General features: G+C 44.6%; 1 long non-coding RNA gene across 1 annotated transcript in view; it reads right to left on the bottom strand.

Annotated features, from left to right (window-relative positions):
- Positions 1 to 7273: 7273 nt before the first annotated feature.
- The window catches only part of LOC115073391, a 59760-nt gene continuing 53808 nt past the window's right edge, over positions 7274 to 13225 (bottom strand). The window contains exon 3 of the long non-coding RNA XR_003852002.1: positions 7274 to 10998. This is a non-coding gene — a long non-coding RNA (uncharacterized LOC115073391). The remainder of the gene's footprint in view (positions 10999 to 13225) is intronic.

Raw genomic sequence — 13225 nt, 5'->3', positions numbered from 1 at the left:
AGATGTGTAACAATAACACAGGCAATCAAATTCACATAAATAATTGCTGGTGTGCAGGGCGATGGCTGGCGCCATCGCCCTGCACACAGTTGTTTCAGAGATGGACAGATAATACAAAACACCCCTGAATGATGCACTTAATAATATTTTGGGGGAGGGGGGAGGGTGACAGGAGCTGATAGATATTCACAAGAGTTTACAAAAACAAACGAGAAGAGACCTTGACACTTAGTGACAGCTCGTTTTTTCTTTTTTTTTCACTGCTTTTCCAATTCACAGAACCACCCAAAGAAATGTACATCATTACGAAATTTACATAAAATCAAAATATGCAAATGAATACAAATTACAAAGAATGAAAAGTCCCCCAAACCCCAAAAGCATAAATTAAAAAAGATAAAACATCCCGCCACATGCGAGCAGCAGCGTTGCACGGTGCCGAGAAAACCTCCGTGAAGCACCTAGGATGGTCTGCAGTTTAGCACCATTTATACTCCATGTACGTACGATTCAAGCCTAAGCTAAGCTCTGATAGGAGAGAAAGATGACCCTAATGAATATGGGCCCCTCGCTAGCCTTATAACTTGTATCCTCGGCTCAGTTTGATTATTTTGCTCTCTTACTTTCTGCTTTTCCCCTGTGGGTCCTGCTGCACCGTATCCACTGCTCTTTGTAGACCTCCTTGTCCAAATGAGATGCCCAAGTTACAGGGCGGGCTGAGGAGTGCTGAATTACCAGGAACACGCCCCCGTCATCAGGGGCTTCTATCCACACGAGTGGCAAAAGAGACCCACACTGACAACTACCAGAGGAATTCAGAATGATTTGCCGCCTATTGTAAAATGCTGCCAAAAAGGGAGAATTGTGGAATTTCAGAAGGAATTAATATCCCCGCAGTACATATAAATAGAGTAATAAGTATACCCATAACTCATGAGGAAGTCACAATAAAAGCTAACGAGGTACTCGATGACCCAGAAGGAAGTCAGGAAGTATGAATTACCAGCACTTGTGTCATAGTGGCAGAACTTTATGGCATAACGTGGAAATAAACAGAGCTGGAGAAATTAATTGCAAGCATCCTTCTTAAGCCGTGCACTGTGTTTTATTTCTACATGAGATCCTTTACAGAGGCTAAGTCACCAGCCATTTCTTTACCATTCCTCTTCTCCTTTAACTTCTCCAGTCGGCAGCAGATTGGGCGCATCGTCTTCCTCCGGTCCGGACTCCAGCAGGATTCCGGGGAGGCGGAATGGGGCGCTGTTTAGCCAAGGTCAAGAATAGGTACAAAATCCCCCTCGGAGTAGCAAATCTTCTGCCACCCGGTGCAGGCCAGCACCGTAAGGTCACAGGTTAATGCTTGCTGCAGCCCATCACAGTCACTTGTTTTCCACGCTACCTCCACTTTTCTCTTGTGATAAGAATGCGGGTTTTACTACAATCTGCTAGGAAAGAAAGAGAAATTAATCTGTGGCAGTACCGGAAGTAAGGGGAATGTTGTCTGGTGAAGCAAGGTGGGGTGGGTATGATGACGGGCAGCCTTTTTGTGGAGCCAAGGTCTACAGACACAGAATTTACAGAGCTTCCTGCAGACGCCCTGTGACTTCAAACACGTAGCTTGGCTGCATACATAATAGTGACCACCGGCAATAGCTTTCAGATTTAATCCCCTTTCAAACTTAATGCCTGAAAGGTCCATTCAAAGATGTGTGGAGAGCCTTCGTATTAGTCCATGGGAACTCAGCAGCCTTAAAATCTATTCCTCTATTTGGTTTGCCATTAGTGCATTAGCATGCATTACTTGGAGAGGCGCTGGGAGTTTAACTTCTTGTTCATTCAGCTTGGTCTCTCTTTTCCTGTGGCACTCACCACCTTCGTTGCAGGAGCAGTTTGGAGACCCGTATAGACATCATTTCCTACTCGTAGAGTGAGCTTTTCATAACAGCAGCTGCTTGACTTCCTAGTGAGATAACAATGACTTTATTTTATCCAGCAGCTTTGCAATCAACACACCACATGATACAGAGGTTCAATTAGGCGCTCTTGTGGGGACCACAATGCCTTGTGGAAGGTAATTATTTCTAAAAGGAAGTAAGTGACAAGTTTTAGACTCGTGTTAACTAGGTTTCTGATTTCCAAAGCATACATGTTGAAATTTAATATGAATTCTGGGTGGGGGATTGGGTGGGAAACATTTTTTTTCAAATACAATTATTCAGAACAACTTCAAAGGTGTAATAGTTCATACCAAATGCTTTCCTTGAAAAACAGTTTTGATGCAACACAGATTCACAAGCATTTTGTGTGTACATGTAACAAATAAAAGTTTTATTAAGCACTCACTGCAAGGCTCAACATATAATGAACTTGTCCTGCAAAGCAGTCAGCAGTTAATTTAGTAATCAGTTGTTTCTGCAATGAAGTCACTCAACTTGGTTCTCTTTTTTTTTTTTTTTTTTTGAGCTGACATTTTTTTTCCCAGTGTTGGACAAATACCCTCAGCATTACACAGAGACCCTCTTCCCTCCTTCCATCAGCCTTGCTGGTAGACCATCTCTGCTACATATTGAATACAGATGCTGTACACAGAGAGGGCATGAGCAAGTTAAATCTGGTCTTCTTGGCTGTCTCCAACCCATCATAAGTGCCTTGCTGACTGATGTGTAAAGACAGCAAGAGCCAGACCAGTGTTTAAAGAAATCGAGTAACCTGCGCAACCACCAAGACAGTGCTGGGAAGCCTGGTGATGCGTTATGCCTATGCATAGTCCTGGTAGTACCCCTTGACCTCTCTGTGGTGATCAGCACTATTTATTTATTTATTTAACGTTTTTTATATACCGACAATCGTTTTGAACATCTTATCGATTTACAGAGAAAGTAATGCAGCAACAGGCTTTACATTGAACATGGAACATTAAGTCATCATACGTAATGGAGTAATACACTATGGACCATGATGTCTTAATCACTTGCCCAAGGGCCTTGAGGATAGATGGCCCTAGTGCTGGTTTGGTTTATATGCTTCCTCCAAAACTGCTGTCAAACTATCATGTTAGGATCTGTGTCATCTCTTCCCTACCCTCTCTATTTTATCAACATCTACTTGTTCCCCACCCCCGGCAAGCTCATTGGAAACCATCAGATGACCCACTACATATACAGATTATATTCAGCCCCAGATAGAGAGATAATGAAAAGAACCAAATGCCTGGCAAAGATGCTATAATACATTGAAGCTCAGCCCACAAAAGACAGATTACAGAAGGTTGGTAAGGGGAAAAAATAGACTTTATGAGACTCCAAGCTTGTATTTGAGCCTCAGGTCCAGGTTGTAGCAAAGATGGCGTTCTTCCAACTGCAACATCTTTGCCCCTAGTTAGATGGCCTAGCTTTTGCCACAGTTGTCCAGACCTGTGGAACTTCCCACTTTGACTACTGTAACTTGCATCAGCATCTCAGAAAAAACTTGCCCAGCATCTGCACCCTATACAGAATACTGCAGCTTGAATGCTAGTGAATGTAAAAGAATTTGTGAGGTTCACACCCATTATAAAATCCCTACACTGGCTTCCGATATTCACCATGCAAAGTTTAAAACCTTGGCTCTGCCATGTTTCACCTGAGCTGCCATCTGACTCCCTTCTTGCTCTGAGCAATCCTGCAACAAGCACGCCTAATGGTTCTGCCACTTAAGGACCAGTGCCAGAGAAAGGACCACCTTAGGATCAATGCAGGCAATCAAAACACAATTTAAGATGTGTCTCTCTGACATTACCACTCATCGAACCTTAAATAGTCTTATAATGATGGTACTGTAAAACTGCACCTCAAAATATTCTGCTCCTACCACTCACAGCGTCTTAAATGAATGCTACCAGTCCTCCAGAAACCCACCCTAATCGCCAGTAAAACTGAAATCCTAAGTCATCTTATTTATTTATTTAACACGTTTTGTATACCGTCATTCAGTTTCGCCATCATAACTTCACAATAGTTACATTAGTTAAACGTTGAGTCATATTAGAGAACATTGTTACATCATATTTTTTATAGATAGCATTAACATCATGGTTATTATATAGTTTAAGTAGTTATGCCAGCCCATTTGCATTGTCTTGTAAGTTCTTGGGTTGTCTTAGATGCTTTTATGATTCGCTGAGGCTGTGGACTTTTCTTGGTGTTTTCTTGAGTTGTCTTAGATGTTTTTATGTTTCTTTGAGGATGTGGACTTTTCTTGGTGGAAGTTTGTGTGGGATTCTTGTTGTGTTGATGGATGAGATCATTTGCATAGGCTCTGATGAACAACCAGTTTTTTAAGTCTGTTTTTAAAGGTTTTGGTATCGGATTGCGTTCTTATTTCGCTTGGTAATGTGTTCCAAAGGGCGGGGCTGGCGAGGGATATAGCTCTCTCACGAGTTGTGTTCTGATGAGTGCATCTTACATGAGGTATTTTGAAGAGGCCTTTGTTCGTTGATCGAAGGTTCCTTTTTGGAGCGTGGGGTATGATGTGTTTGTTCAGCCATAGATTTTGTTGTCCTGTGATTATTTTGTGAAGGATTGTTAGAACTTTGTATTCTATTCTGTATTTTATTGGGAGCCAGTGTAGAGAGATAAGGGTTGGTGTGATATGCTCGTGTTTCTTTGTTCCTGTAAGGATTCTGGATGCTGTGTTCTGTAGTATTTGGAGCGGACGGATGGTAGTAAGAGAGAGGCCGAGCAGTAAGGCATTGCAGTAGTCCATGTTGGAGAATATAAGTAGTTGTAGTACTGTTCTGAAATCTTCTTGTGTGAGAAAAGGTTTAAGACGTCTGAGTGTGAGTAATTTGTGGTATCCTTCTTTGATTTTATTTATGTGGGTTATGTAAGATAGCTCTTTGTCTACGGTTATTCCTAGGTTTTGAGCGTGGCTAACAGGAGAGATCAGTGTTTTAGGGTCTTCCATTTTGAGCAGCTGCATTGGAGCTTCACTGACTTTTTTTGTCTAGGATTATTAATTCTGTTTTCTCAATGTTTATTATGAGTTTTATGGAGGATAGGCACTGTTTGATTTCTGCGAGATAGCTGGTTATTCTCTTATAAGTTTCTTCAGTTGTATTCTGTATTGGGATCAATATGCTATTATTTTATAACACGCGGCAGCGCGCACATGTTATAAAATCGGGTGCACATTTGTGCGCCCCGGGTAGCGCGCACAAATGTACCCCGTGCGCGTAACATTTAAAATCTGGCCCAATGCATGCAAATTTCTCATGCATAATCACTGTAGCTATGCTGAAAACCAGACCTATTTGTGGCTCTCAAGGGCCGGAGTTAGCCACCCCTGCCTTATATGCTGTATAGCTTTGAGCTCTTGATGGAAAAGTGTGAAATGACTCAGTTTGATGATGAAATATGGAGAATGAGAGAGAAGAAAGCATCTATACTGGATGTTTGTTTGACTTGACTGCTCAGCTTTCTTTCCCTTTGCTTTCCTACCAGATGAAATGATGAAGGGCCAAGTCACTAAGCAGTGTCTGATTCACAGTATTGCTTCAATTCACTCTCCATTGGGTCAGCTAGCAAGCCGTTCCTGTAATGAAGGTTTAGCGGTCTCATTCCCTACAGGATGTTGGCTGTAACATCTTCTTTCCATGGTGGTCAGCCCTGGGCTGCTGCTGCTGCAGACACTGATCAGCTGATGGATGAAGAAGCTTTTCTTTTACTGAGCACCTCCTCCCAGTGTGCCACTCTCACATCCAGTCATTCTCATCAAGCAGTTTCTTGCTCCTCCAACAGGTTTATTATATTATGCCAGTGCCGATCAGTCCAAAGATATTTGTGCTCAATATCCAAAGGTCTGTAAGCAGCTGTTTGCATGTACTTCTTGATGTAATTCCTGTTTGTGTGGCAGCTTATGCATATGGCACCAGCCCTATAGTGTGCTGCAAACTTTCCAGAAGGCTGAGGATTGTAAGTCATGGCTCAGGCTGCCCACCTTCTTTTCTTAGCAGGGGCTCTCGATTTGTAAAGGAAGCAACCAAGAGATGGAAATTCCTATATTTCTGTGCCAAAGAAGTCTACGACGAAAGCTCGTGACAATCTGGTGTGCAGTCTGCAGTTTCCTAGAAGTCAGCAGTGTTCCTTAAGCTTGAAAAACAGTTTGTAATCGAGTTTGCGAGAAAGGGATTCACGTGTTGCAGCCCCTGTATGAAGACTGGTTCTGTTCAGGCACCTTGCACACCCTGGAAGCAGCTCCACTGGCCCGGGCTGATTCCTTAGGTAGCATGTTAAGCCAGGGACAAAGATTCAGAAACCTAGCTGAAGTTAAATCTTGCCCTTAGTAAGTTCGCTAGCCTCAGACTAGCCACATGTGTCCAGAAATGAAGACTGAGAGCCACCTGTCTCTCTGCTTCTGGCTTCCTGCTTTATAGTCCCTGTCACATAAGTCTCTTTCCTGCCCGCGCTCTCTGACATGAAAGTAAACAGACAGACAATGAAGAAGGCAGCCAAGCAAAGGACAGCTGTGTGATACCATCATGTAATGAACTTATCTGTGGCCATTCAACAACTGCCATAACCCTGAACAGAAATGTGGTGATCCATCCACACCAATTACTCATCTCTACAATCCCTACCATTCCCTCAGAGATCCCCTGTGCATGCCCCATGCTTTCTTGCATTCAGAGTCTGTCCTCGTCTCCATGGCCTCCACTGGGAGACTATTCCAATCGTCCACCACTCTTTCTGTAAAGAAATACTTCCTTAGATTAGTCCTGAGTCTACCCCCTTTCACCCTCATTCCATGACTCTCGTTTCAGAGCTTCCTTTCCATTGGAAGAGACCCTATGAGGTATCGTATCTCCCCTGTCCCACATTTCCTCTAGAGCAGGGGTGGGCAGTTCCGGTCCTCGAGGGCCACAAACCAGTCTGGTTTTCAGGATATCCCTAATGAATATGCATGAGAGAGATTTTCATGCACTCTGCCTCAGTTGTATGCAAATCTATGTCATGCATATTCAGTAGGATATCCTAAAACCTTGACAGGTTTGTGGCCCTCGAGGACTGGAATTGCCCACCCCTGCTCTAGAGTATACATGTTTGATCTTAATGTAGCTCCCCTTTTCTCAGGGATCACCTTCAGAGCTGCAGAGGGATGTGAGTGCCACTGCTGCAGCCCTGGGAACAGGTAAAGTCCACCAGGGATCACCAACTGGGCACCAGACAGTCTCTGGGAGGTCCAAGGGAAGTCCTACCAAAAATGCAAAGTCCAATGTCCACACTTCTAGTTGGTTCCAAAACAGAAGATTTTATTTTGCAAATCCAAACAAAATCAGGCAGAATTCAGACCAAGATGATTCTTCAAACAATAGCAGTTAGATAACAGCTCAGCAAAATGAAATCAAGGAAACCCTTCTTCTCTTCTTATTGGGAGGAACTTGTCCAGCAGGAATTCCAGCCTTTCCCTTAGGGTTTTCTCTCTCAGGAATCTTCCGTAGTTTCAGGAACCCTTACACTCCCCAGCTCCTCTCACAGCATCTTAAATAACTTCTCCCCAACTCTCTTCCCACGGAGGAAATGTCCCTCCCCCTGACATCATCCTAAGCTTCCCCATGCATCTCTCCCCCCCTTAGTGTACGGGTTCTGCACTTTACTCAGAACTGCCAGAACTTTACGTGATACCTGGACCGCAGGAACCATCCAGACAGTGTTAGAACCTGCAGAGCAGGTTAGTGACCCTTGGTAGGGTTGAATTTAAGTCTGGTCTCCTTTATGAGATCTATGGGGACATTGAGTATGAACTATAGATAGAGCAGGATTCTCGTTTCCAGCTCCTCAGCTCCTTGGAAGAATAAAGCCAAACAGCTTAAGCTGATCACCACTTTATAAAATCGTGAGTGGGGTGACTTGGTTATTTACCCTTTCAAATCAAGGCCAGTGGAAGCACTGGACGGAGTAGGTGACTGCCTTGAGTGCCGCAAGTTTGGGGGTGACAGCCTAGTGCTCCCACCGGTAACCATCAGCTGGGTGCAGTGATAATGAGTCTGTGCCATAGAGGCAGACGGAGGCTCACGTGTCAGATGTGAGGGGGGGGGGGGGAGGGAACTGTGAGCTCCACGTTGAGGCCTGAGAGCCTTGTACCGGCTCTGCTTTAAATAACACAGAAACAAGGGCACACTCCATGAAACTCACAACCAGCAGGTTCAGTACACATCATAGAAAGCTGTGTAATCTGCTGCCAGAGGATGTGATGAAGGCGACTGGCATAGCAGGGTTTAAAAGAGGTTTGGACAAGTTCCTGGAGGGAGACTAAAGAAAGCCATCACTTATCCTTGGGAGTGAGTAACAGGAACTAAGTCTTCTCTCTGCGATCTGGCAGGTGCTTGCAACCTGGATTGGCCACGGTCAGAGGCAGGATGTTGGGCTCAATGGACCTTGGTTGACCCAACATGGAAATTCTTATGTTCTTACTCAATCAACGATGCAAGGGGACAGGAACCTAACAGTCACACCCTGCCCATGAAAGGACCGTCCGTCACTGTTTGTAAGTTTTGTATAAAGAGAGGGCAAATTTCAAAGGCACTTCCACAAGTGCACGGCTAGTTTGGGTAGCACCATTTTCAAAGGGAACATGTGCAAGTGAGTTCACTTTGAAAATTGGTGTAATTTATACAGGGTTTTGTTAGCTTTCTTATGCAGCTGTGACAAAATTATCCCCCTTGGGGGGTGCTTTTACCTGGGGACTTTGCAGGAGAAAACGTGCAATGCCCGAGGGGGGGGGGGGGGAACACCTGCCCCGATGTGCTCCTGCTTTTTCTGCAGATACTTTTCCCCTGCAAAACACCACGCGGAGTTTATAAAACGCAAAATGATGAGCGTTGCTGCCTCTCCTGCCCTAACCCTTCTTTTTCCATGAGTAAAATTAGATCCCTGCTGTATGGAAATAGCCAATTACCCAGGGACATGGCTTTTGGCAGAATAAGCAGACGAGTCTGTGATTTATTGTTACTGAATCTGAATTTTCTCCGAGGTTCCCTTTGCTGTTTTGAATATCAGAACCATCGAGTTTGTTAATGGATGTTTTATGTGTCGCTCATCAGGCAGGCCTGGTACTACCAGCTGGCAGCTGCGGAAACACTTCATTAATGGAGCAAAATCATGAAGATGCTCCTTGCTCCTTGAATAAACCGCTGTCCTACCCATTGCTTTGCATGTTTGCTGCTGAAGTGCCAGAACGGCTCTGTGGGGATCACCCGGGGACAGGCTGCAGAACGGAGCGTGTTATGTACAGGAAACAGCTGAGAAGGAATCGGGGAGGTGAAGAGAAGCAGAGAGAGAGGGAGGATGGAGAATTAGACCAAGAAGGGAGAAAAGCAGAAGATAGGAAGACAATCATGCAGAAAGAGAGAGGAGACGTACTGAAGCAGGGTGATGTTCTGAAGGGATGAGTGGGGCAGGATCACGACTCAAAACTGCACTTCCAGTAATCTGTTGAGAACATTTGATGGCCATCGAGTGGACTACCAGAGACATGGGAAGAGATGTAGTCTCTGGGCAAACGCCATATCACCCAAAAACAGAAGGGCTAAAGGTTAAAGGAGCATGGCGTATCTACTTCCAGAACAAGACAAGGAAATGCAGGGCAGCTTTCATGCCTTACTCCAGTATGAACTGACCCATGGACAGCACAGCGCAGGCAGTAAGAACCACAGAAAACCTGTTTTGGCCTGGATGCAAACCCTCCAAGTCCCTTTCCTTTCTTGGTTACAATTATTCAGCAATAAGCCTTAGTATTCATTGTGCCCAATCCTTTTGCAGGCTGGAGTTCCAAAATAAATTACAATGAATACCTTCAGCATTATTTTTATTTCTAATTCTTGTGCTAAACTCATTTATCATGGATGTCAGTGCTTAAATGGAGCTTACAATAAACCACCTTTTCAGGATCACCAGAAATCCAAGGAAAGGGGACCAAGCAACCTTGCCAGTTACACTACAAAGTTTAATCTTGTGGGGCCCTTTGCTAGCTGTGCATTGCTGGGCTGAGCTGAATGCCAAATGGAGATGTCCACTTTCTAGTTTAGATTGTAGATGTCTGATATGGAGACAAAGGCTTGCCTTCTCAGAAACATACAACAAGCAGAAAGAGCTGGAAGGGTTTGTCAGCTGAGACATGTGTGCCACAGCTGTCACAGGGACTCGGCTCACATGCTGCTTCAGGCTGGTCCTGTGAATCTCCAGATTCTGGAGAGATTTTCTGAGTCAGCTTCTTTTTAAAATTGTCTCCAAAAGGTTTTGTACATCTGCATCCTATGTGTACGTGTATCTATTTTGCACCAAAACTAATTTTCAACGAAAGCGTTCACCATGACCTTTGAGGCTCTTCTGAATAATCCCTATTGGAAAACAATTCCTCTCCCAATCCCCTGACTTGCATTTTTCAGAGAGTAGGTTCTGGGATGTTCAGTTGCAGCTGACGTAGATGTTTCTGCCTCATCCGGGAAGGGCACACACAAGCTGGAGCAGGGAAAAGATATTATGATGCCTCTGTACAAGTCTGTAACACCTTGTCCGATGCTGGAGGCTGCATCTTCCAAAGGATATAGGCGTGCCAAAATTACGACGTCCTTCAAGATTTCCAAATCAGACTTCTCATGATCAGGGTTTGTTGGTGACTCAGCAGCTTTGCAATAGTGGGGTTCATATAGGCTTGAATATCAGAAGCAAGTTTAATCCTAAATCCTTCCTCCTTCTCTGTATCTGGCCAAGACCATGTCCCCTGCAGCTTCAGGAAAGGCAGAAGATGTTAATATTCAGGCAGAAAATCAGGTGTCCCTTCTCTCTGGAGTGAGGTGGTCATTCAGGGCTTCAGTGCCAGACAGAATGCAGTTTCCATGCAGCCGAACTAATACTCCTTGTCAGGTCTCATCAAACTGTAGATCCATCACCAGCCAGGGGGGTTCGGGAGCCTCGGTGCTAAAAAGTAATTACAATTTATCCTCAATTCCCAGAGCGGTACCTGAAAAACACACAGAGAGTGGTCAGACATGGGGGCACAATGAGCCCTACTTCAGGGGACAGACACTGTAGCATTAATCAGGGGTGAGCCCTGAGTACTCGACCCCAGCAGCTGCAGCTATGTTTGAGAAAGCACCTACAAGCAATATTCAAGCACAACAAAATTAAAAAGCAAACAGCCCATGAAATCTAGTGGAAGGGGGGAGGGTTGTATGCCTCTGAGACACAACGCTCTGCATGCAAACCGTACTCTTAAGGTGCAGTACAGATTCAGAAAGAGAATCAGCCTTTGTCACGGCTCTGCCCCGATGCACTTCATAGACACAACGCCTTTCCTATAAACAGGGCTGGTGCTAGCTTTCTTACTGCCCTGTGCCCCCCCACTCATCATTCTCTGTCCAAAGAAATGCCCAGCTCCCTTCACTGTTACAAATTTAAAAAACTGACCCCCCACTCCCCTTCCCTGATCCCATGGCTGCTGCAAGGGTAGTAGGTGCCCTCAGCGAACCTTATAGCCTTGCACATCGCCCCCCCGCCCCATTCCACACACAGTTAAGAGTTATGCCTTTATATTTTACATGAAAAATATCAAAGTACAGCATTCTGCGATAAAAATATCCCTTCCATTATATTTCCATGCACTGCTGTGATGCCAACCTGAAATCCCTGCAAAAAACACTTGGAACCCATATGGTATTAGGCCTATTGTGATGTGAGTGGGGTGTGGGTTTGACCCTCCGAAAGCCCTAAAACACTAATATACTTCCTATTAGGAGAATGCCTCACCTCAGTCACACATGCAGAACATAAACCGACCCTCACCAAATACAGAATAGCACAACCATAAAGTAGCAATATAAACACACAGACAAAAACTGAACTGGAAACCGCAAGAAGCCAGACACACTGTGCAGTGCAACAATGAAAAAAACAGAACCATCACCATTCCCCAAACATCAAACAATAAAATCAAGAAATAAAATAAATACATAATCATAATACTAAAACATACTAATAATATTATTTTTTATAAGCTGATGAATAAAAGATCAAATCATTAAAAACTCATATACAAGTTGTTGGTTTTTTTTAATGTCCCAAACATTAATAAAATATTTCAAAACAGCAGACACAGCAAATAACACCTGAAAAATAAAACTAAAAGGGATTTTAAAAATTCACCCTCTCTATACCTGGGAACTTTGATTTCCAGTCATCCCAAGATTGTCATGGATTAGTGGGAGAGGGATGCACAAACTTTCTCCTCTCTTTCTTATATATACACACACAAGCTCCTACACACAAACGCTCCCTCTCAGACAAACCCGCAGGCGTCACCAGCTTTTCTTTGGTTGGGATCTGCCAGCAGCCCCAGTCCCTCATCTTCATTTCAGCTGCTGGCAGGTTGGACTCCACCTGCAGCCCCCATTCTCACACACAGACACACCCTCAGGCAGGCACCCATGCATTCACACACATACATAGCAATCATTCATACACAGACACACCCTCAGGCAGGCACCCATGCATTCACACACATACATAGCAATCATTCATACACACACACACACCCTCAGGCAGGCACCCGTGCATTCACACACATACATAGCAATCATTCATACACACACACACACCCCCAGTCAGGCACCCATGCATTCACACACATACATAGCAATCATTCATACACACAGACACACCCTCAGGCAGGCACCCATGCATTCACACACATACATAGCAATCATTCATACACACACACACCCTCAGGCAGGCACCCGTGCATTCACACACATACATAGCAATCATTCATACACACACACACCCTCAGGCAGGCACCCATGCATTCACACACATACATAGCAATCATTCATACACACACACACCCTCAGGCAGGCACCCATGCATTCACACACATACATAGCAAGCATTCATACACACACACACCCTCAGGCAGGCACCCATGCATTCACACACATACATAGCAATCATTCATACACACACACACACACCCTCAGGCAGGCACCCATGCATTCACACACATACATAGCAATCATTCATACACACACACACACCCCCTCAGGCAGGCACCCATGCATTCACACACATACATAGCAATCATTCATACACACACACACCCCCAGTCAGGCACCCATGCATTCACACACCCCCACCCCCAGGCAGACTCCCATTCATACACTTGCACACACTAAAGGCAGACCCCCTCTCTTTCT

Source organism: Rhinatrema bivittatum, chromosome 11 (genome assembly GCF_901001135.1).
Source record: "Rhinatrema bivittatum chromosome 11, aRhiBiv1.1, whole genome shotgun sequence".
Classification (NCBI taxonomy): domain Eukaryota; kingdom Metazoa; phylum Chordata; class Amphibia; order Gymnophiona; family Rhinatrematidae; genus Rhinatrema; species Rhinatrema bivittatum.
Note: the sequence above shows the minus strand (reverse complement) of the source record. Positions and strands in the feature narration are given on the sequence as shown.